Here is a 23828-nt window from a genome sequence, read left to right on the forward strand (position 1 = left end):
ACAATTTCAAATTGATGATTAATTGGCTTTCTTCAGAAAAGATGATTAATTGGCTTTCTTCAGAAAAGATTCAGCAGACGGCATATTTGGAAAGCCTTTATCAACTTGACGCCTGAGAAAGTTCCAGAAATCCGTGCCCCGTTTGTCGTGTGATGGATTTGAAAATGGAGCATTTATCAGGTCACTCAAATCAACTTTAGTCCAAGAACCAAAGTCCTTCATCTTTTTATAGTACTCCATTGTTCCTGACTTTCTCTTGACCCACCACATGCTCTTATCTGCATCAAATCCCCATGAAAGAACTCCCGATCGATCACCATATTTGTCAGAGAACCCCTTCTGAAGTGTAACAACATATCTCTCTGGGTGATCTGAAGACATAACATTTTGATCCGAGTTCTTCATTACTAGCAGCATCTTCTTTCCCTTATCAAGCAATTTCTTCTTGATTCTGTCAGATTTCTCTTTTGTAACAGGTGGTGCATCCAAGTAACGATTTAGAGAATCTTATTCTTCTTGTCGACTAACACCAATGTTAGAATCCTTGTCTTGATTAGTAGTTGGAGCTCGATGTACCATATCTTCATTGCTTTTGAACTCATCTCCAAAATTTTGAAAAAGCCTTTGTTGAAGATCAAGATACATGGCTGTTAGACCTCCCAATCTGGACTGCAATTCTTTATCTTAGAGTCTTTGTCTGAATTGCTGGCCTCAAGCTCCTGAATACGAACATCCTTGATTACCGAATCCTGTTCGAGTTCAAAGACTCGTCTCTGTAGAGCCTGAACGTCCACAGGATCATTCTCAAGAACTACTCCTTTTCCTTTGTTCTGAAGATAAGCTTCCTGCATGGCAAGAATTTGGGCAACCTTATCAGAAACACCTGAACTTGACTGACCTTGAACAAAATGGCTAGATGATCCAAAGGGAATATCTACAGCGTAAGTGTGTTTGTTGGTGCATTTTGTGACCGTCGCTATGCAATTCTGACCAGCGGAGACGCCATAGGCGAAGTTAGAACAACTTCGCCATAGGCGAAGTTAGAACAACTTTTCGGCTCACCTTGTTAGAACAACTCTTCGCTTGAACCCCAATAACTTCGCCTACGGCGGCTGTTCGGCCAAAAACGCATCAGAAACGTGCCAGAAACACTAAAACGCAGATCTCGAACCATAGCATAAGAGCCTAAGGCTCTGATACCACTTGTAATTCCCCCCGGGGCGTCACTGATCGATACGAGATCCGCACGAGGTCTAGGAGTGCGGAATCCTCCTAGACTCGTTTAATGGTGTAGAAGACGAAGAACACGATTACACACAAACAAACACACGAACAAACACACGAACGAGATAAAAAAATCTGCAGATCTTTTATATAAAACCTAACCACGTTACAAACCGAACACAAACAAAGACACGACCGACCCGAGGTGAGCTCTACCTCGGGTCGTCCCACACTACTCTCCCTCTCGGTTTCTCTCTAGACAATTAAACTGAATACCAAATACTCTAACTTTCTTGATGCTAAAACCTAAACAAGACACATATATATATAGACAAAACAACTTCGCGGGCTTGGGCTTGGGCCAGTAGGCGAAGTTGTTATAACTTCGCCTCTGGCGAAGTTGTTCTAACTTCGCCTATGGCGAAGTTGTTCTAACTTCGCCTATGGAGAAGTTGTTCTAACTTCGCCTATGGCGTCTCCGCTGGTCAGAATTGCATAGTGACGGTCACAAAATGCACCAACAGACTCCCCTTTGACCGTTGCTCTCAATTCTAACAAACACAAAAGATCATCTGTTACAAAACATGCACCAACAGTGTTGAATGACAGCTTCAAAATCAAAATCATCTCCAAAATCACTGGACTGCAACTCCATAAATGTTGGCTTAGTAGCAGTTGCAACTAGTTCAGTCTGTGATTCTGGAACATGTGATTCTGGTTAATCGGTGACTTGTTGAGGACTGGAGGTTGATTCTGGTGCAGGTGTGATTGTTGGTGTATCTTTAGTTATTTCAACTTCACTTGCCAACTCGCTTGATATCAAATCATCTCTCTTTCGTTTACGATGAATGAGATCAGCAGTTGGCTCTTCAATAAAGTCTTCCTCAGCATCTTCAGTAACTGTCGGAGGAGGCTTCCGAGCAGTTGACTGAAATAAAACTTTTGCAGCTTCGAGGGCTTTTAGTCTTTCATTATTTGTAAGAGTACTAAGTTGACGGAGCTCTTCTTCATCATCTTCGTCATCTGAAATCTCAAACGTTGCAGCACGTGGTTGAGTGGGAGCCACATGTTCATCAGCAACCTGAGCCACAACGGGCTTAGTTTCGGTCTCAGCAAAATGACCGAATTTTTCAAGGTTTCTCAATCCCCTGTAAACCACTTTGGCTCCTTTTCTCGACTGTTTCATTAACCCAAAGGAGTTGGGTCCCATTGTCTTCATATCCAAGGTCTCAACAGTTTTAACCAAATCGGTGTAATGAAAGTCAAAGATCATCTGCAAAAACCTTGGGTAAATCAAAAACATCTCCTTCTTCTTTGCCCTGAGATTGCTCATCATTTCATTGAAGACAAATTTGGAATAATTGTAGTTCCAACCCATGATCAGAGCAGCAATGGCAGACATTTGGGTGTGACTGATCTCATCTGAACCCCCTTTCTACCCGAGATACATGTGAAGAAGGTGTGCAATAAGTATCTCCAATAATGGTAAAATAGCTTCTTGATTGTCGGTGGATAAGTGCCTTCATACCCCATTCTCGTAATAACTTCTGTAACTTCGGCTATAGAGTACTATGTTGGGTAGTCGAGTTGATCCCCAAACATAAGTGCCTCTCTGATAATGGCTTCAGTTACAGTAACAGGCTTCATCTGTATCTTGGAGTCAATTGAAGTAACTCCATCTGCTCCTTGAGAGTTGATCTTTGCATTCTTCCAGAAGTCAGTAACCATCTTCTTGCAAATGACAGGATTCTCACGAAGAGCATGAGAAATCCTGCAAGTTTTTAGTCCGACAATCATCGATTTGAACTCCTTGTGAGCCAGTGGCTGGTCATACAGGTGACCAGCTATATTATGAGTGTCTACAAACTTTAACGGATTTTGATCAGTCATATCTGCACCAAACTTAACAAGTTAGATAGTGATTAAATTTTATAATCATGGATTAACAATTTATTCACAAACAGTTATTTGGCCAATGAAAGCCTAAATAAAAACTCATCAGGTAACAGGAAAAGTTATACTGGTCCAGGCTCACACCACTGTGAAGGTTTGGGCTCAAATAGGAGGAATTTGGCCCAGCAAGAGGGATCTCGGTCAATCATTAGGTTCTCTGTCAACAATTTAACCGAGAACAATGGTTCTCGGTCATGATTAGGCCGAAAACGAGGTTTTCTGCCATGAAGGGGGTTCTCGGTCAGTGTTTTAACCAGGAACAAGGGTTCTCGGTCAGGACTTGGCCGAGAACAAGACTTTCTGTCATGATAGGGAGTTCTCGGTCAACGAAAGTCAACCGAAAAATCCATCACTGCTGTGAACAGAAAAACCCTTTTGGATTCCTCCTTGGGAAACGAGCAGTCCCCTTCAATCCCACCGAGATCCCTAAAACCACCATTAAACCTGCAACAAACAGTTTAAGATCCAACCGAAAACCCCTAATTAATCACTATTATATCCATCAAAACCCCCCTTTTTCTCACAACACCGAAGATCAGCGATTTTAAGTCATACATAAGAACCGTTTGTAAGGCCACAATAATATAGCTTAGAGCCATGAAACCATCACCAGTACCTGCTAATTACCAAATACACTTGAAGCTTTAATGAGTTAAAAGAGTATAAATCTCGGCAAGAGATATTATTTGCATATGGATCTCGGCTGAGATGGTTTATGAGAATGAAAAGATAATGAGAATGGGTAAAGGAAAAGAAACTCTAACATATATATCAAACCCAGCGGGCCAGGCCGAAAACTTCTTTGAGGGCTCAAGGTGAGCCAAAAATCCAACAATACCAGCCCAAAACTTTCAACTCTTTCAAAACTTTAAAAAAATAACCCAAAACATGAATCATGACCCATTTGGAATCTCGGTAGGACCTCCAAAAGTTTGAAGAAATGGTTTATGCAAACGTTTCGAGGAGAGTAATTTCGAGGAAAAGCAATATAAGACATGACAAACAAAATAAACAAAACAAAAAAAAAATTTCACCAGAAGCCAACTCCCTTTATTTTAACGTCGGGATCAAATTTCAGTTCTTCGTAAAACTGCTGCCCTTTTTAATGAAAAGATCCGAACATGGAATCATCTTGTTTAAGAGGCTGTCACAAGGATTCATGTTCAGCATTATTATGACATCTAAGAGACAGATTGATAGCGTGTATTCCATACTTAGCATGATCTTTCATTGCATCAGTGATATGATTAAGGTTCAGTTAGGCATAAAGCTTAAATGGACATCACTCATGGACCTGTGATACCTCATATCTCTTCTCAAAGCGTATTTGGCTTTCCCCAGATCACCCCAATTTGACTCCAACCCCCTAGTGCTTGATCAAAATAATTTTTTATACAAGGAAGGCTTAGATTTAAGGTTGAACGTTGGACTTAGTGTCAGTAAACTGACAGGCCTTTCATTCAAGACATGACAAGACTTACTTGTGTGCCCCCATCTCTGTAGTTCTAGTTTGAACCCTTGAAGCCTTGATAATGAGATAACTATAATAGACATAAATTACTTCAAACCAATAATAATTTATTTTTTTATTTTTATTTATTTATTTATTTATTTTTTGCTTCATAATAATAATAATAGCAAAAGCTTGACAATACAATATTTTTGGTGATCAAGACACTAACGGGCTCGTGTTTGACTGGGTAATTGTTTTTCTGCCTATCATTCGGAGAGATGTATCTGGAGACATGCACCTGTCTTCAAAATGACTCTCCACATTGAGTTTAGCAAATTTAGTTTATATCACTTTAACTTTTACGCATCGTGGAAAGTACCATACACATCAGTAACTGTTCTAGAGCCTTTTAAGCCTAATAACTTCACCCGTTAGGCACAAAGAAACAATTTATCTATCACTTTCCAAAGGTTGGATCAATTATTCATTTGAAAATATTTTAAAGCTTCTAAAAAGCCGTTAACTGAATAGTAATATCACTTCCCAGAGAGTTAGGTAAAACAAAGGTGTTAAGCATTCAGTCACCCCGGTTACTTTAAGCTTTCAGGTTAATGGCTATCCATTGTAACCACAAGTGGTTAACCGGACCAAACATGCATGAAAACACATATCCTTCCAACTCAGAGTTACCGACATAATTTTAAGTGAGAGAGCACGAAACACAAAACATATCATAAACGCCCCGGATGCTTTCAGTCGTTAGGTAAATGGCTATCCTGTGAAACTACAAGTAGAACACCGGACCAACCATATACACGTATATGTCCTTCCAATTTAAGAAACCGACATAATTTTAAGCGAGAATGAATGTTGAACCAACCTTTTTTTTATAAACATTTTGATTTTTCAACGCACACACACTATTTTTTACTTTTAGATTTTTCTCCCCTAAATTTGTGCAAAAAACTAAACAAAAGTACAAATTTATCCCCAAAAAGACTCAATCCTCAAAACGTAGCATTTTAAGAAAACTCACAAGCACATTGAATTTTGCTGTTCTGACCGGTTTTGTAAATAAGTCCACCACGTTATTATCTATGTGGACCTGTTCAAGATGAATCAATTTTCGATCGAAACAGTCACGAATAAAATGAATTTTAATATCAATGTGCTTGGTTTTAGAATGTTGGACAGGGTTTTTCACAATAGCAATGGCTGCATCGTTATCACAGAAAATAGGAGTGTCAAGAAATTCCAAACCGTAATCCAGCAGCTGATTTTGCATCTAGATAACCTGAGAGCAGCAAGCGGACGCAGCAACATATTCTGCTTCGGCTGTCGAAGTAGACACGGCTTGTTGTTTCTTACACTGCCATGAAATGAGTCGATCTCCGAGAAACTGACAACCGCCTGATGTGGATTTCCTGTCTATGTCATCTCCACCATAATTACTATCAGCAAAAGCATAAAGATCAAATTCTGATTGTTTGGGATACCAAAGACCTAACTTCGGTTGTCCCTTCAGATATCTAAAAATACGTTTAACAGCAATTAAATGAGAGAGTTTAGGATTAGCCTGGAAGCGAGCACATTGGCAGACTGCGAACATTATGTCGGGACAACTGGCTGTGAGATACATCAGAGACCCGATCATTGATCGATAGTATGTCTGATCTACGGGACACCCTTCAGGATCAGACGATAAGAGTGGTCTTTCAGCCATTGGAGTATTAGCACTCTTGCAATCTTGAAGCTCAAACTTAGCCAGCATATCTTTAACGTACTTTCCTTGATGTAACAGAATACCCGTTGGACTTTGCCGAACCTGTAACCCCAGAAATGTTGTCATTTCACCCAACAAACTCATCTCAAATCTTTTCTTCATAACGCTTTCAAATTCTTTGCACAAGTCAGCACTGGTGGAACCGAAGATGATGTCATCAACATAAATCTGGACCAGAATCAAATCCTTTCCTACTGTTTTTCAAAACAAAGTTTGATCAATCGTTCCCCGCTTATAGCCGTGGTCAAGTAGGTGTGCGGGTCAGTGTAGCATACCACGCCCGTGGAGCCTGATGTAACCCGTACAGAGCCTTATCTAACTTGTAAACATGATTTGGCTTCTTAGAATCAACGAAACCCGGTGGCTGATCGACATAAATTTCCTCTTTAACCTCACCATACAAAAACGCTGTTTTAACATCCATTTGATAAACTATGAAGCCCATGTCCGATGCATATGCTAGAAAAATTCTAATTGCCTCAAGTCTGGCTACTGGAGCGTAGACCTCTGTGAAGTCTAACCCTTCAACTTGGCGAAACCCGCGAACTACCAGTCGTGCCTTATTACGAACGATAACCCCAGTGTCATCTTGCTTGTTCCTAAAAACCCATCTTGTATCAAGAGCTTTCTTTCCTTCCGGTAATTTAACCAATCTCCATACCCTCAACTTCTCAAACTGATTCAGTTCTTCATGCATAGCATCAACCCAACTAGGTTCTTGAAGAGCCATCTCAATATTCTTTGGTTCAATTTGAGATATGAAACAAGAGAACATGCAACTGTTTATGTGTCCGGTCTGACTTCTGGTGGACACACCTGCTTCAAAGGGACCTATGACGTTCTCAATCGGATGATTCTTTTGAATTCTTGAAGGAATAGAATGATTCGAAACATCACAGTTAGGTTGAAGATTTGTTACATTCTCCCCGGAGTCAGTAAGGGGGTTTTTCCATCCAGACATTGCTGTACTATGAGAGTACGAGGTGCCAGCAACATATTCATCTGGAATGGCGTCTGGAAACAATGTGCTCCCGAATATCTGACGAACGGAACTCTCCCCCTCAACGTTTGCAGTATTCTCAGACAAAATTGGTTGTGAATGTTTGGTCTCTGAAGATTGGATAGGCTGATTATCGTTTGTGTTTGAAGTGCTGGTCATCTCAATAACTTCATCATCCAGTGACGGAGAGATATGAGACAGTGATTGAGAACTATCTTGAGTAATCTCCACTGTGGAACCACCTTGAGTATATGTGATGATGACTGGAAAGACATTAAAAGGCTTGAAGAATTCATTGTAGTCAAATAGCCAATCAGGACCAACACGGGCATCAGTCTCATTTTCTTCCAACCAACAAACTTCATAAGACTCTATGATCTGTTTAGTAGACTTGTTGTAAACCCTGTATGCTGTAGTACCGGCATATCCAACAAAATAACACTCATCTTCTGCGACCCCAAACTTTGGAGTGGTTTCTAGATTCAGCAATGTGCATGGACATCCGAAAGCTCTGAAATGTGCAACTGTGGGTTGATGACCATAAATAATCTCATACGGAGTCTTCATCTTTGAATTGTTGATTATCACCCGGTTATGAACGTAACAGTCCGTGTTAATGGCTTCAGCCCAGAAGAACAATGGAAATTTAGATTCACATAACATCGTTCTTGCTGCTTCGATTAGGGTTCTGTTTCTTCTTTCAGCGACACCATTTTGTTGAGGCGTACGAGGAGCACTGTACTGACGAAGCACCCCCTTTTCTGAGCAGAAATGATTCAGAACAACATTCTTGAATTCCGTTCCATTGTCACATCTGATTCCTTTCACCTTTAGGTTCAATTGATTCTCCATTAATACCACAAATTTCTTGATCAGATCTGCAGTTTCACTCTTATTTGACAAGAAAAACACCCATGTAAAACGTGAGTAGTCATCAGTAATAACTAGACAATAAGAGCTGCGAGACAAGCATAACACATGAACTGGCCCAAAGAGGTCCATATGAAGTAACTGAAAGACTGACGAGATGGTATTAATTAACTTAGGCTTATGAGATTTTCGATGATGTTTTCCCAAAGCACAAGCCACACATTTTTCAATAGTCACAAAATCTTTGATAGGTAAACCACGTACTAAATTATTTTTAGCAAGACAATTTAGGTTTTTAGTATTAGTATGACCGAGCCGACGATGCCAAAGCATCACATTATGTTCCGACACTTTTGAAAACAAGCATGTAATTTCTTCGGGAACATTTTGGTTCATGTCGATCACATAAGCATTATCTTTTCGTTGTGATCAAACAAGAATCCATTCATCTGGTATGATGATACCCGGTTTCAGAATTAAGCACTCCTTTTTAGTAAAATGAGTTGAAAAATCTTTGTCACAAATTTGCGACACCCTTAAAAGACTGTGCTTCAATTCTGGAAAAAAATTAACATTTTCAAACTTCAACACACCGTTACTTACAGTACCCTTTTGAGTGATTTTTCCTTTCTCTCCTCCCGAAAAGGACACATACCCACCATTAAATGTTTGAATGTTGTGTAGCTGGGTGATGTCTCCTGTCATGTGCCTGGAACAGCCACTATCAACATACCAAGGTCTGATGATATTCCTCCATAGCTGTCCCTGCACAAAACGCGGGATTAATTAGTTTTTGGTACCCAGTCCATACTTCAACTGGGTGATCCTGACTCATCAACTTTTGTCACAGGCTGCCATGTCATATCCTTTTGATAATTAAAAATAGAATGATTAGATGCTTTCGTAGGAGATTTAGGCAACCATTTATGTCTGGAAGATTTGGAATTATAAGTACGAATGGTTGTCATGATCTCCGGTGTCTTAGACGTAGAATTATTAGGTGAAACCTTTTTCTTCTCCAGTTTAGGTCTAGTGTTAGTGTTTATATGTGATTTTGAACTTGAAACACTTTTACTAACCCTTCTTTTGATCATGTTGGGTTTGGTCTGATGAGGACTAAACTTGCCAGATTTGTTTCGATTCCAATCATCGTCAAAGGAACTAGCCGAATAATGTCTAAACCCTTGCCTATGTGTATCATGAGGTACATACGGCATATTCCTTTGATAAAATCCGTAGTATGGAATGTATGGACGATGTGGACAATTTCTGGCAATATGACCAGGAGTGCCACAGTTAAAACATGTCTAGCGTTTTAAGAAAAATTCACTCTGGGCAGCTCCTTGTCTGAACTGGTTGTGTGGACCAGTCTGTTTAGATTTGCGAGGATTTGCATTTTCCCTTTTTTACTTATTACCTTGGTTGTCATTGGAGCATCCCTCCTTGACAAACTTAGGTGCAACATATTTTTCTGAAGTTTTTGAAATTTTTGAAATTTTGGTTTTGTTAGAAATCACATTATTAGAACTTAAAGTTTCAACCAAATCAATCACACAAGCATCCTTGCTCTTTAAAACAGAGCCCACACAAACAGTCGGAATAACAGAATTCAAAACAGGAAGTTCTAAAGAAACATTAGAAATAAAATTATTGTCAAAGTCAAAACAAGGGTCGCCATCCTCATCAGTCCACTCCTTCACAATTAATTTTTTTGCACATGAAGTAGACACGTTAGGGTCATTCAGATTTGAATTAGATGAACTGGCATTTGTAGAACCAGTCTCCTTACCTTTATCTTGTTTACCGTATTCCAAATCCTTTGTATTTTCTTCATGTTCTTTGGTAACAGGAGTAGGAACATAGTTGTGGTTGTATGGTGGGGGAATTTGACTGAATCCTATCCCCTCACCTTCATTTTCTTTACACCACAACTGGTTCTCAATCATTGAGTTAACGACTTTACTGGACCCCTCAAATTTCCTAAAATCAAGTTCAGCCTTTTCAAATTTGCTAGTCAAATTTAAAATTTCAGATTTGGCGGTTTCCAGTTTGGCAGTTAACTCAGCAATTTCTTGTTTTGCATCAAGATAGTGACAACTTTTAATGCTAAAATCAGATTTAAGTTTTTTAATATATTTGTTGAGAGATTCAATTTTATCTAAAAAACCTTTTTCATTTTTTTTAAGTTTAAAACTCTCTGATTTTATTCTTTCCATATCTCTAATTAGATTGTCATTATGAAGTTGATACATCTCAATTTTTTCACCACAATTCAAAGAACATGGTTTAAAACGTACCTCAGATGAATCCGGAGAAGTGAACGCCATGTATGCAAACTGGAGCTCCTTAACCTTCTCCTCACCAGTGTTTTCCGCTTCAGATTCTTCAACTATTGCGAAGTTGGCAGTTTGATTTCCAATATTCAGCACAGCCATCTGTCCTTCCCATGAGAACGTTTGATCAACCATACCTCTTTCCCCATTGCTTGAACTACCTCCAGCTTCACCCCGAGCATTTCCAGCTGGAACCAAAGCCCTTTCTGTATTCCCTTCTTTAGCAGGATTGGTGCATTCACGAGCAAAATGACCCGGTTCGTGACAGTTGTAACACCTGAGAGTTTCCTTGTTAAAACCTACTTTTTGATTATTTGGCATGTTCTAGTTATTTCTACCTGTCCTTTTGGTGAACTTCTTAGCACGGAAAACCACCATGGCAATTTTCCACGAGATGTCCATTTCTTCAACATCATCAGGATGAATCTGATCAAATTCAGTAGCAGCCATGGGTTGGACCAAATCTCCGGCCAGAAACGCATGGTAACAATTCATAAATCCTGCCATTAATGCAATATTTTCTTGAGTTTCTTTTGGTATAGTAGGAATCGGGTTGGGGTTTGCGTTGGAAGTGGTTTTGCCAGAGTCACCAACTGACTGACTAGATTTGGTAAAAAATACTGGAGCTGGATTAGGTGAATTTGATGACGATGATTGACCGAGGGTGGACGAGAACATCCGAAAGTTTCCCGGGGGTGGTAGTTGAGAGGGCTTAAATAGTGAGAAACTATCTTGAGACATGAGGGCACTGTTAGAAGTAACTTTATAACCAGCAGCGCTATAAGAGCTAGCATGATTTATTGCCCGCTGTTTATCATCCATATCGCAGGCCCTAATAGTTGCAATCATCTCAGTCATGCTCATTCTGTTAAGGTCTTTGGTCTTTTTAATTACAGCAACATGCATGTCCCAATTCTTTGGCAAAGAGTTCACCAGCTTGTTACTAATCTCTGAAGTTTGTAGAAAAATTCCAGCAGCTCTCATTTCAGTTGCAAGAGATATGAACCTTTGAAGCTGACGTAGCAGATCTTGACGACTTCTTTTCATATCTTCATTTCCCTCATAAACCTCTATCAGTGCAGCCCACAACTCTTTAGCTGATCGGAGTTCTCTAAACTGAAGTGCAATCTCGGGTGTGAGTGCCATAGTTAGAGTTGAAAGAGCTTTCTCATCTTCTTCGACCTTTTCAAAGTCAGCATCATCATATTGAGCAACTGGCTTTATAAGGACCTTGGTTGATCCATCCCTTTGGTAAGTGATTACTTGAGGTCCTCTCACGATGCTTTTCCAAATTTTTGAATCTTTCATCTTGGCATAGTGTTCAAAACGAAACTTCCATTCATTGAACCCTTCAGGGGATAATAAACGGGGTACACGTGTAGCAGTACCCATGATTGAATCAAGTTCTTAGTGAAGTGACGAGTTAGTTGAGTTGCTGCCATTTGTTAACTGGGCCATTTCAGAAACTGTTATTGTTTTCAAGTCCAATTAAAAGGTAAGTCCAATAGGAGAAGCCCAAACACACATTGGGCAGAGAACATTGATTTTGGGCCGAGAACTAAGGTTTGCCGAGAACTCAAAACTAACTAGATATTTGACCGAAATCTCTGGTTGACCGAGAACCAGAGATTATAACCGAAAATCCTTAAATTAAGCCGAGAACCCTTAAGTTGGCCAAGAACCTTCAAATTTGACCGAAAACCAGTAATTCTAGAAATGCTATGACCGAGAACTAATAAAGTTGGCCGAAATCAGTTGATTTTTGGCCGACAACTCCTAATTCTTGCCGAGAATTGTGAATTCTTGTTCAGTGAATTTAATCTTGGCCGAAAACTAGAAGATTTGCAAGATTTCAACTGTAACAAACTCCCGAAATTTCTGAGATTTGATTTGTTTCCAAATTAAAGTTAATCTTCCACCAAAATCAATTTCCCTTCTTATCCGATAACCCACTCGCCGGAAAAAGGAACACAGTAGCCTTGTAAGTGATATTCTTGAATCGTTGATACCACAATAACGAGCCTGAATTCGTCAAAACCTGGATCTGATACCAATTGTAAGTCCCGAATCTGGATCACTACAATATGATATCAACCAAACGAGTATTGGTGCGGAATACCAATGCTCGGTTATTCAAGAACACAAGAAATAACAAGTAAACGAACACAAAGATGCTTCAAAACACACGTATATTAACTACGTCGGGTGCTTAAGCACTTACAATACTTGAATAATGATTAGAACGAACAACCATAACCCTATACATTACACCACTATATATAGGGAAAACAACCAAGGGCCGGCCCAAACTACACCAAGCCCACCGAGAACATAAGTGTGTTCTCGGTTTACATATACACCCAAAACCCAATTATAATTAAGTCTAAAACAAACTCAAACCACAAAACTAGGCCCAACACACACAACGGTATTCTCCAAGCCACACGGCCCTGAACAGAGAACTGGTCATGACCATTTAAGCTCGCGGCTTCATTTCCTTTGATTGATTGAATGAGCTTTAACAGTTATGTTTGGATCCATACACATGCTTATTCGGTCTGTGTTGATTTTATTCTCTACTTTGTATTATAACGTTTTAGAGACTACACGATCTCATGTAGACATTTGATTGATTCGTTAAGATAAACACCCGTTCGTCTCATTGAGTATAAATATGTTTTGACTGATTGAAAAGGTTAACGTATTCACCTGTACCGTCGGTGTTGAAAACCTTGACTGATTGATTGATTGTGAATGATACTTAACCTATACATAAATAGGTTCGTATGAATGTTTTGAATGATGTTAAGCTATGATTGTAATCTTAACCTTGAAATCATTTATCTTTGATTGTGAATGAAACACTTGGTTTTATGTGACGTTTGATATAGCATGCTTTAGCCTAATAGGTTCAACACGTTGGTAAGTTTCTCCAGTTAAGTAAACGGGTCCCTCGGTTGATTGGGATTTGTACGAATTACTTTTCCTTAGGCAAGAAACTTACTACTAGTGATATCCCCCTTCCAGTTACTACATGTCCGTCAAAATATATCTTTTTTTTAACATTACTTCATCATGAAGTAACGCTTATGAAAACTTGATTGTGAATGTTTGTAAAATACGATCAAGGTTAAAGGCCATAGCCTTGATTGATAGTCTAAGCTATAATTCAAATAACTTAAACATAACTCCTACCTTAACGTGGATACTTATATTGATCATAAGAAAAAGGCAGGATCTTGATCTACTCGCTTATGTGATTGCTACTTGATTATAACTTCGTTTCTTTGCACGAACTTCGAGAAAAATGGCATGTCGGCTTGTTACGGCAACGGGGCACGCCTATCTATGCTAACTATGTGAAAGTGAAGGTGTAATGGGATGAGGAGAGCTCATGACCGTCACCCCCCTTTTATAGGCGATTTTGGACCCCATCGCGGTACGCGATGGGTTCCTTGGGACTCGTCGCGTACCGCGGCGCCGCAATTTTACGTTGCCTTATCTGGTGGTGACACGTGGCCTGTCACAACGTGCCACGTGTTGACACGTGGTTGGACACGTGTCCGGTGACTCTGCGAGTCCATCGCACTACGCGATGGGTTAAGACTCACTCCGTCGCGTATCGCGATGAGTTCATATTTTCAGAATTTACATTTTTGGTCCCTATACTTTCTTAGTTAGTATTTTTAAACTAAAACTTATAGGGTTTGAGACGTGGTGTTACATATTGGCAGCTTGATGTATCTTATGAGTTGCACTAGACCCGACTTAGCATATGCTGTGAGCAAGCTAAGTAGATACACAAGAAACCCAAGTTCAAGTCATTTGAACTGTGTGATTCGGTTGCTTCGGTACCTAAGATACACTAGAGAATACGGGTTACATTATATCAGATATCCTGCAGTTGTCGAAGGACATTGTGATGCAAATTGGATATCTGACACGAATGATTCCAGAGCAACAAGTGGGTATGTATTCACACTTGGAGGAGGTGCTATATCGTGGAAATCGTCTAAACAAACGGTTATAGCTAGATCCACGATGGAATTGGAATTCATCACCCTAGATAAAGCGGGCGAAGAGGCAGAATGGTTACGTCAATTTGTTGAGGATATACCAAGATGGCCTAAGCCGGCATCGTCCATCTGTATACATTGTGATAGCCAATCGGCAATTGGCAGAGCTCATAGCACAATGTATAATGGTAAGAATAGACATATTAGACGTAGACATAATACGGTACGACAATTAATATCTACTGGAATTATCACTGTTGACTACGTGAAGTCAAAGGATAATATTGCGGATCCGTTAACAAAAGGCCTAAGTAGAGAGTTAGTTCAGAAGTCGTCCATGGTAATGGGACTGAAGCCCTTGAAAAATTAAAGTTCATGCGAAGGAAACCTAACTCAACAGACTGGAGATCCCAAGAGTTGAGTTCAATAGGAAAACCTAATTGTATGAATTAGTGCGATCACTGTGGGGGGGATAACCCTACAATTTTAAGAGGGAGTTTACCACGTAGCAAGGTAACCTTCTTAGTCCATTCCTAAAAGTGACAAGTGTGAGGCTAAGCATATGGCTTTTAATGATTCGACCAAGGTAGTCATACATGGTGAATCACCTATGTGAGAGAGAAGTGGGGCCGCTTCGAATGGTGTTGTTGGGCACAATACATAATAGCTCTTGCAAAACCAGGCACATGTTCATGACCATAACGAACATAACTATGAGGACTTGACTTTGTCAGGGAGAGTCTTGTGTGAAGTGTATTGTCGCCTACACAAATGGCAGACGAGTTCAAAGACATCACCATTTACTCAGAGCCAGTGGGCTAAGTATGCTTCATAAGCAAAGGTTCAAAGGATAACACCTACCTATTGTATGCAAGATTCAACTGCTGAAATCTAATCGAAATAATGTTGTTTCGACCTCCATTCATGTGGGGGATTGTTGGAAGTTTTAAGTAAAGTGTGTAAATGAAGTCTCAATTAAAACCCGAGCCCGCGTGAGGAAAATTTTGAATTCATTTGAGATTCGAATTCGTTTGAGATTCATTTCATAAACTGAAATTGTTGGTCAATTTTATTAATAATCGTTATGATGATAATGATTATTTTCAGTTTCAACTCTACACTAATGACCATTATTATTATTATTATTAATGATCATTATGATAATGGTTATTAATTTCGGTTTTGTAATGCACTAATGGCCATTATGTGATATTTAATGGTCATTATCATTATTGATTATGATTCTATGGTTATATAAATGGACCATCACTTGAGTTGACACACAACCGAAAATACACCAACATACACACTTCTTCTTCTTCCTCTTTGTTACAACAACATTGTTACGGTTTTCGTTTCGGGCAAGTGATCAAGTCCGGCAGTACTACGCTTCTGTTTCGAACCGAAGTACCCTGGGAACAGACCGCGAATCTGTTTAAGGGAATTTTGTCAAACACAAGCCCGGTTCACCATTTCTTGATTATTACTTTTCTTATTTTTGGATTCTTTTATACAAGATTTCCAACATGTTTTATATTAATTAGCTCACTACTCTAAGTCAGCAACTTTTGCATTCTCAGGCAGCAAACCACATGAGCCAAATAGAAATAACAAAGGAATGCAAGCATCTCAACTGAAACACCATACATGCACCTTATCAAGGCATTTGCGAGTATGCTCAATGATCAGAGTGTCATATGAAATGTATAACTGGACATTACAGAAGTTTATGGTTATCAGACAAGTAATATACTTGCCATCGTGGGTGAACATGAGTTCACTAAGATGCCAAATTAGCAAAATGGTATCAATCATGTAGTGATTAGCATTGTTAGTTATTTGTATTGATAACCACAACATCTACAACCCTGAACATGTAATTAGGCTACATAAACAGAAAATTATACAACGCAGTTAAAGAAAGATCACTAGCTGGTATTCAATTCACTAGTGTTATAATGCATTACTTCATAAGACTCTTTGTCAACTAGTATTTTAGTAAACTATATAGTATGTTAATGTATTTATTATAATTGTATTTTCCTTAGTTAGAGTAAGTCGGTTACAATAAACGTGTATATGTATCCATATTGGAATTGTGAATGGCAAGGAAATTATTTTGATAACTTGCATGGTATCACGCCTTTAACCTCATCGATCCTTCACTTTGCCGGACTTCGGTCAGCTTCCAATCACCACGAACTTCGGTTTATTTGTTTTCCTACCAGTGATATTAAACCTGCCATCAACGTCTATCACTCTCCAATGGGCGAAAAGAAATCTGAAATCCCCAAAACCATTCAACAAGGACAGTCCATGGTACATGGATACGGGCGCAACCTCTCATATCATGGGTGACCAAGGTAAACTTAATTCCCCTTTGTCATCTAGTTCAATATCATCTATTCTTGTTGGAAATGGACAACGTATTCCAATCCTCCGATCGGGTAATAGCACAATTCCTACTTCCACCAAACCACATCACCTTAAAAACGTCCTTTATACCCCTAATATCATTAAAGATTTAATCAGTGTTCGTCAATTCAATATTGACAATTGACATCTATTGAATTTGACCCTTTTGGCTTTTTTGTTAAGAACTTCACTAACGGAAAGATCCTAACGAGACATGACAGTGATAGCCACCTTTACCCTCTCACCAACACTACTGCTTCAGCATTTCACTTCTCATATGATCAAGACTTTTGGCATAATCGTCTTGGACACCCCGGATTGTCTGTTTTTAATTCTCTTATTTCAAATAAATTTATTGTTTGTAATAGACGTGGTCGTGAACTTGTTTGTCATTCTTGTCAACTCGCTAAGAGTAAGAGTTTGTCATTTTCCTTATCTATGTCACAAACTTTATTGCCATTTGATATTATTCATTGTGACTGATATTATTCATTGTGACTTGTGGACCTCACCGGTACCAAGCAAATCCGGGTACAAATACTACATGGTTTTAGTTGATGATAAAACAAAATACATTTGGATTTATCCCCTACGTTTTAAATCCGAGACTTTTGATAAATTCACCAAATTTCATAAATTTAATCTTACACAGTTTCAAGTCCATTATAAATCTTTTCAATGTGATTTAGGGGGTGAATTTGACAACCACCACTTTAAAACTTTTGCCAACTCTAATGGGTTACAATTTCGTTTCTCATGCCCGCAAACGTCCCAACAAAATGGGAAATCCGAACGCATGATTCGACATCTAAACGAAATCATGTTGACACTCCTCATCCATGCCTCCTTACCCCAAAACTTTTGGGTCGAAGCACTTCACGTTGCGACCTATCTTCACAACATATTACCCACCAAACTATTAAACTATCATTCTCCTATGGCTGCACTCTACCAACGACACCCCACATACGACAGCTTATGTGTGTTTGAGTGTGTGTGTTACCCGAATGTCTCCGCTACCCGACAACATAGACTTAGCCCTCGTTCAACCTTATGTGTCTTTCTCGGTTACCTCGCAAACTTTCGCGGGTACCAATGCCTTGATCTCTCTACCGGAAAAATAATTTTATCTCGTCACGTTATATTCAATGAGACTCAACTCCCCTTCAAATCCGCCACTCAAACCACTCCACTTAATTACTCATTTCTATACTTTGAGCCCTCACAAATAATTTTTCAGTCTGCCCAACCCAAGTCCCATCGGCACCTCAACAACAAAGTTCATTACCTACACCTCATTACCAATCCACACCTACAAACCCAAATCTACCTCCTGGCTTCTCACTCACTAACCATAGCTCACACCCACCTCATTGCTTTCCATCAAACCCATCAACATTATCTCTTACAACACATTACCCAACATTCCAACACCATTCCCCCCCTCACTTGGCTCTACCTATCAACCCACACCAACCAGTACCATTTCCATGGCTCACATACCACCAAACCCTCCACCACCCATCTCTACACATCCAATGACAACCCGCCTTAAAGCTGGTATAACCAAACCAAAAATACTTCTCAGCCTACACACAACTACCATTTCACCCTTACCAACATCACACCTAACCGCCCTTTTCGATCCGAATTGGAATGCCGCCATGAACGATGAGTATAGTGCCTTTTTGCACAATAACACTTGGGAATTAGTCCCCAGGCCGTCGGATGCCAATGTCATCCGTTGAATGTGGTTATATAAACACAAACTTTAACGTCGCGAGACAATTGCAACGTTACAAAGCGCGACTTATGGTAAATGGAAAATCTCAAAGGGCCGGTATTGATTGTGATGAAACGTTTAGTCCCGTTGTGAAACCAACAACTATCCGAACTGTTCTCAGTCTCGCCACATCTAGATCTTGGCCGATTCATCAATTGGATGTCAAAAATGCGTTTTTACACGGGGATTTAAAAGAAACAGTTTATATGTTCCAACCACCGGGTTTTAAGGACCCTAACCAACGGGACATGTTTGCAAGTTACTAAAGTCATTGTATGGATTAAAGCAAGCACCTCGCGCTTGGTTGCAATGGTTCGCATCATATCTTCATAAATGTGGATTCGCGGGTGCCAAATCAGATTCATCACTTTTCATTTACAAAAAGGGTGACAATATAGCCTATCTTCTTCTTTATGTTGATAATATTATCTTAACCGCGTCACATTCATCTCTATTACCAAGCATCATCAACTCACTTTCTAAGGAGTTTGCTATGTCTGACCTCGGTCACGTTCATCATTTTTTGGGTATTCCAGTTAAACATCAGAAATGTGGTTTATTCCTATCTCAAGAATTATATGCAGAAGACATATTGGCACGAGCAAATATGACAACGTGCAAACCGGCCGCCACTCCGGTTGACACATCCTCCTCCAAATTAAGTGCAAACACCGGTTCTTTAATCTCCGACCCTACGCTTTATCGAAGCCTTGCTGGTGCACTTCAGTATCTCACGCCAGGCAACAATTTCGAGATCTAGTGCCGAGGCTGAATACCACGGTGTGGCTAATACGGTTGCCGAAGCAGGTTAAGGAATTTGCTTCCTAAGTTATATGTTCCGACTCGTCAGGAAACAATCGTCTACTGTGATAACCTCTCGGCTGTTTATCTTTCCGAGAATCCGGTTCAACATCAACGCACAAAACACCTTGAACTTGATATTCATTTTGTTCGAGACAAAGTTCGTGACATCCGTGTTCTTCACGTTCCCGCAGATTATCAGTACGCGGATATCTTTACCAAAGGCCTGCCTCGTCCACTCTTTGTCAGATTTAAGTCCAGCCTTTGCGTTCGGGATCCTACCGCTCAGACTGAGAGGGTGTCTGAGTCAACTAGTATTTTAGTAAACTATATAGTATGTTAATGTATTTATTATAATTGTATTTTCCTTAGTTAGAGTAAGTCGGTTACAATAAACGTGTATATGTATCCATGTTGGAATTGTGAATGGCAAGGAAATTATTTTGATAACTTACAAAGACAGCCTATAATTATTCTATAAATAATGCTATGCATCTAATCTGTTGAAATTTAACCAAAACATCATGAATACTAAGGATAGAACCAAGAGGCTAATGATCCCACCAAAATGTACGCGGACAGGTTCCTAACCAGCTGAGCAATAAAGGCATAAACAAAATTATGTTTAATGGGATGCTCAGCTTTGGAAGCCAAGCCAAGTACGATCAGACTGATAATCGCGACCATAATGGTCCGAGGGTGTGTTTGAAAAGGAAATCCAGTTTCACCCTGAGATTTGATTGATGCGAAACTGACTAGGCCAATAATAACAAACTTAAAAGCGGATCCCGGCTTCATTACACCTTCGTCTCCCAAGGCTCCTCTTGGGAAATAGCGAGTCCACAAGTCCCAAAGTGAGTTTATTGATCGTTTTGCTGCTCGCACCACAAACCGGTAAACAGTGGTGATGAAGAATGTATCATTATTAGTTTCTTCCTCATGAATGATTTCCAGTTCAATCAACGGATTGGCTAACACGGATCCTGGAATCATTACACGTTCTTCCCCCAATGTCACTGGCCAGAAATAGTTTATCCATATGCATTTAAGACACACAATTTCCCGTCTTGAAGCACTGGCTGTCTCATTATTGGATTCTATAGGTAGTTCCTCTTGCACGATGTTCAGGTCCATCTAATTAGCCAAAACGAAACACGAAGTCATCACTCCTTTACCCGACGATCCTGGCTAGAAATGGTAGTGCGCATGGCAATTGCCCGTCTAGCTGATATGAGTAAAGATTTGTATGCTCCGGCCGTCTCATTATTGGTTTCAACAGGTCGTTCCTCAACAATGTTAAGTGCAACCACGGGATCAGCCAAAACGGATCCCAGCATCACTACGCCTACTTCTCCTCTCGGGAAATAGGGAGTCTGCCCCCGCTTAAGAGACGCAACAGCCCGTCTTGCTGCTATGAGTGGAAATATGTAACCACTGGCCGTCTCATTAGTCTCTGAACGTAGTTCTCATGAACTAGTGCGACCTCTGGATTAGCCAAAACGGATCTCGGAAAAAATCTTTCAACTTGCGTTTAAGAGACTAGATTTCGCATCAAGTCTGGGTGACTAATAATACCAAATAAATTTCTATTATTATTTTTTATTTACGAAATAACATTTAATGCTAACATTTTGAAAAGTCAGGGTAACCACCAATTCAAAGAACCCAAATCCTTACCAACAAAGCGGTTTGGTTTCAAGATTCAGGCTCTTGATCAATGAGAAGGTGGGCCATGAGAATGAGAAGCATTTTCATACTTGGTTGTCAAAATCTTGGGTCAATGACAAAAGGTGAAGTTAAGCTGAATAAACACCGCATCTTGTCACATCCTCAATAAAAAAACCCTTTAATTGCAACTGAGGGTGGGCGGGTCTCACATGAGTTCATCGGGTATTTAGCATACCGCCCTGCCTATACAGCGAGTAGTGAATGCGAGCTAGGCATGTGGGCTATGGAATTCAGGGCTAGGTGACGAAATTTGAACATTGGCAACGGTCAGAGCTAGGTGACGAAATTTGAACATTGGCAACGGTCAGAGCTAGGTGACGAAATTCATTGGCAAGGGTAATATGATCGTTATGCATTAAATTAAAAAAAAATAATTTTCCACATTTTCGTTATGTAAGTTTAATCAATTTCCATTAATTTTTTACATAACCAAATTAACCATTCTGCTCATCCGTTTTTCATCCTCATATTTTTTTATTCAAATGTCTCGATAAATCTGTGACAACCGTTAAACTTAAATCTATATTATATTCATTAAACTAATTTATGATGCATAAACTTAACTTCACTCAGGGCAACCATGCATAGAACATAAAAGTTATGTAATATTAAACAACATTATTATTCATATAAGTTATAGCTACACCATTACATATTATTATATTAATGAAAACGTTCGATACTAGCATATGCTACATATGTTCTGCTGAACATACATTCGACATCACAAAGTTACATGGCGCAACTTTAAGGATTTTGGAAAGATCTACGGGACACATAAACTTGCAATGGACCATCAACGTGAATATTAATTGAGGTTCTGTAACATAGGACTTTGTTTTCATCACCCAACTTGAACACAAAGTAACCTAACAAAACCGAAGAGATTATCTTCAGTTGCCTGCCTGCATGAACAAGAACAGTAAAAGGACTGATTAGTATAATATATAACTAACAACTAGTTAAACATATAGTTTGAGAATCCATGACCAACAAAATTACAGTTAATTTTTGTTTTTATATGTCAAAACTCAATTACTCATGCCTTCTGAAAACTCAGTTAATTATATTAACTAACCTGAAAAGCTGTAAATTTGAAGGGGCTCTCTGGATGGAAGCAACCATCTTGATCAAGCCATCTTTCTGGTTTGAACTCAAGTGCGTCATCACCCCATATAAACTTCATCCTTCCCATAGCATATGGCAAATAAGCGACCACATCCCCTTTATTCACGTTACAACCATCTGGTAGAACATCATCGGAAAAGCATACCTTTGGATCCTACATCATTAGTATGATCTCAATATTGTTACTTTGTTAGGGAGTTAATTGTTGATATTATAAAACAAATTTAGATGTTGCTTTAATAGTGTAATAAATGCTATTTTGCCTTTCTTTGTTTTTTTTTTTGAAAGCCAAACTCAAACCCTAACCTACTTCTAAATTTACACCAATTAATATTCTTTGTGTTAGTTGATTCTATGTCGTTCAGTTCGGTTTTTACAGCAGGTAAAGATAGAAGTTAGTTTAAAATTTGGGTTAATGTTTTTGTTAGGAAGAACAGTCAACTTGCAAAGCCAAGTAGAATGAAAATTCAGTTGGCTGCAAAAGGAATCTGCAAAAAGTAGTTAGGATATTATTGAAACAATTACAAGTTAATATTATTGAAATAACTAAATTTCTTTGGGTGAAAGGCTAATTAAAGCCATTATATATTGCTGAATTATCAGCCACTATTGGATCAAGCAATTACAACTTAGATACCATGAAAGAATGTAAAAATGTCACACAAAACCTTAACTGTGCTATAGTTATATTTTTTTAACGGTAATCTAATCTACTCCTAATAATGCTATACCAACTTCCACTATGGGACTCAAACCCTCGACCTCCAAAGGAGGAGGGAGTGCCTTATAACACACAATATACCGTTGGTCGAAATGCCCTTTGGTAACTGCTATAGTTACACTAGCGGCTCTAATAAATAAGTGAATGAGTAATGTTGTAAACTCTTATAGTCTCCAATTTTCCCTTAGAAATTAGAAAATGAAATATGAAACAGGTATTATATATTCAAACACGAATCGAATGCATACCACTGGCAAAGCAGGATATAGTCTAATAGTTTCGGTTAAAGGTGCATGAAGATATTGCATCTTGTCAATTGCACTATCACTCACTCGGGCAGCAAAATCGGCAACATCTGTGATCTCTTGGTTCATGTTTGTTGCTTCTATGATTTCTTTTGCAACGTTATCTTGAACTTTAGGATGTTTGCAAAGCAAGTATATGAACCAAGACATGCTGATCGCTATAGGATCTTTACCCGCAAGCATAAAGTTTAGTATTATGTCGCGCAAGTACTTTGGATCACTATCGTTAAACTGAATAAACCGGTGATAGGATGTCTTCTTTTTTAAGCAGCTGCAAGTTTCCATAAACCAATGATTGAATTAATAAAAAGAAAT

General features: G+C 39.1%; 1 pseudogene across 1 annotated transcript in view; it reads right to left on the reverse strand.

The window, feature by feature from the left end:
• Positions 1 to 22277: 22277 nt before the first annotated feature.
• Positions 22278 to 23828, reverse strand: part of LOC143630799 (cytochrome P450 704C1-like) — a 39899-nt pseudogene continuing 38348 nt past the window's right edge. The window contains exons 5-6 of the transcript XR_013153242.1: positions 23457 to 23784; positions 22278 to 22641 (exon numbers count right to left, since the gene is read on the reverse strand). The product of XR_013153242.1 is annotated as a cytochrome P450 704C1-like (transcript). The remainder of the gene's footprint in view (positions 22642 to 23456; positions 23785 to 23828) is intronic.

This window comes from Bidens hawaiensis, unplaced genomic scaffold (assembly GCF_021521415.1).
Source record: "Bidens hawaiensis isolate Kalapana, Puna unplaced genomic scaffold, B.hawaiensis_p1.1 tig00005823_1, whole genome shotgun sequence".
In the NCBI taxonomy this organism is placed as follows: domain Eukaryota; kingdom Viridiplantae; phylum Streptophyta; class Magnoliopsida; order Asterales; family Asteraceae; genus Bidens; species Bidens hawaiensis.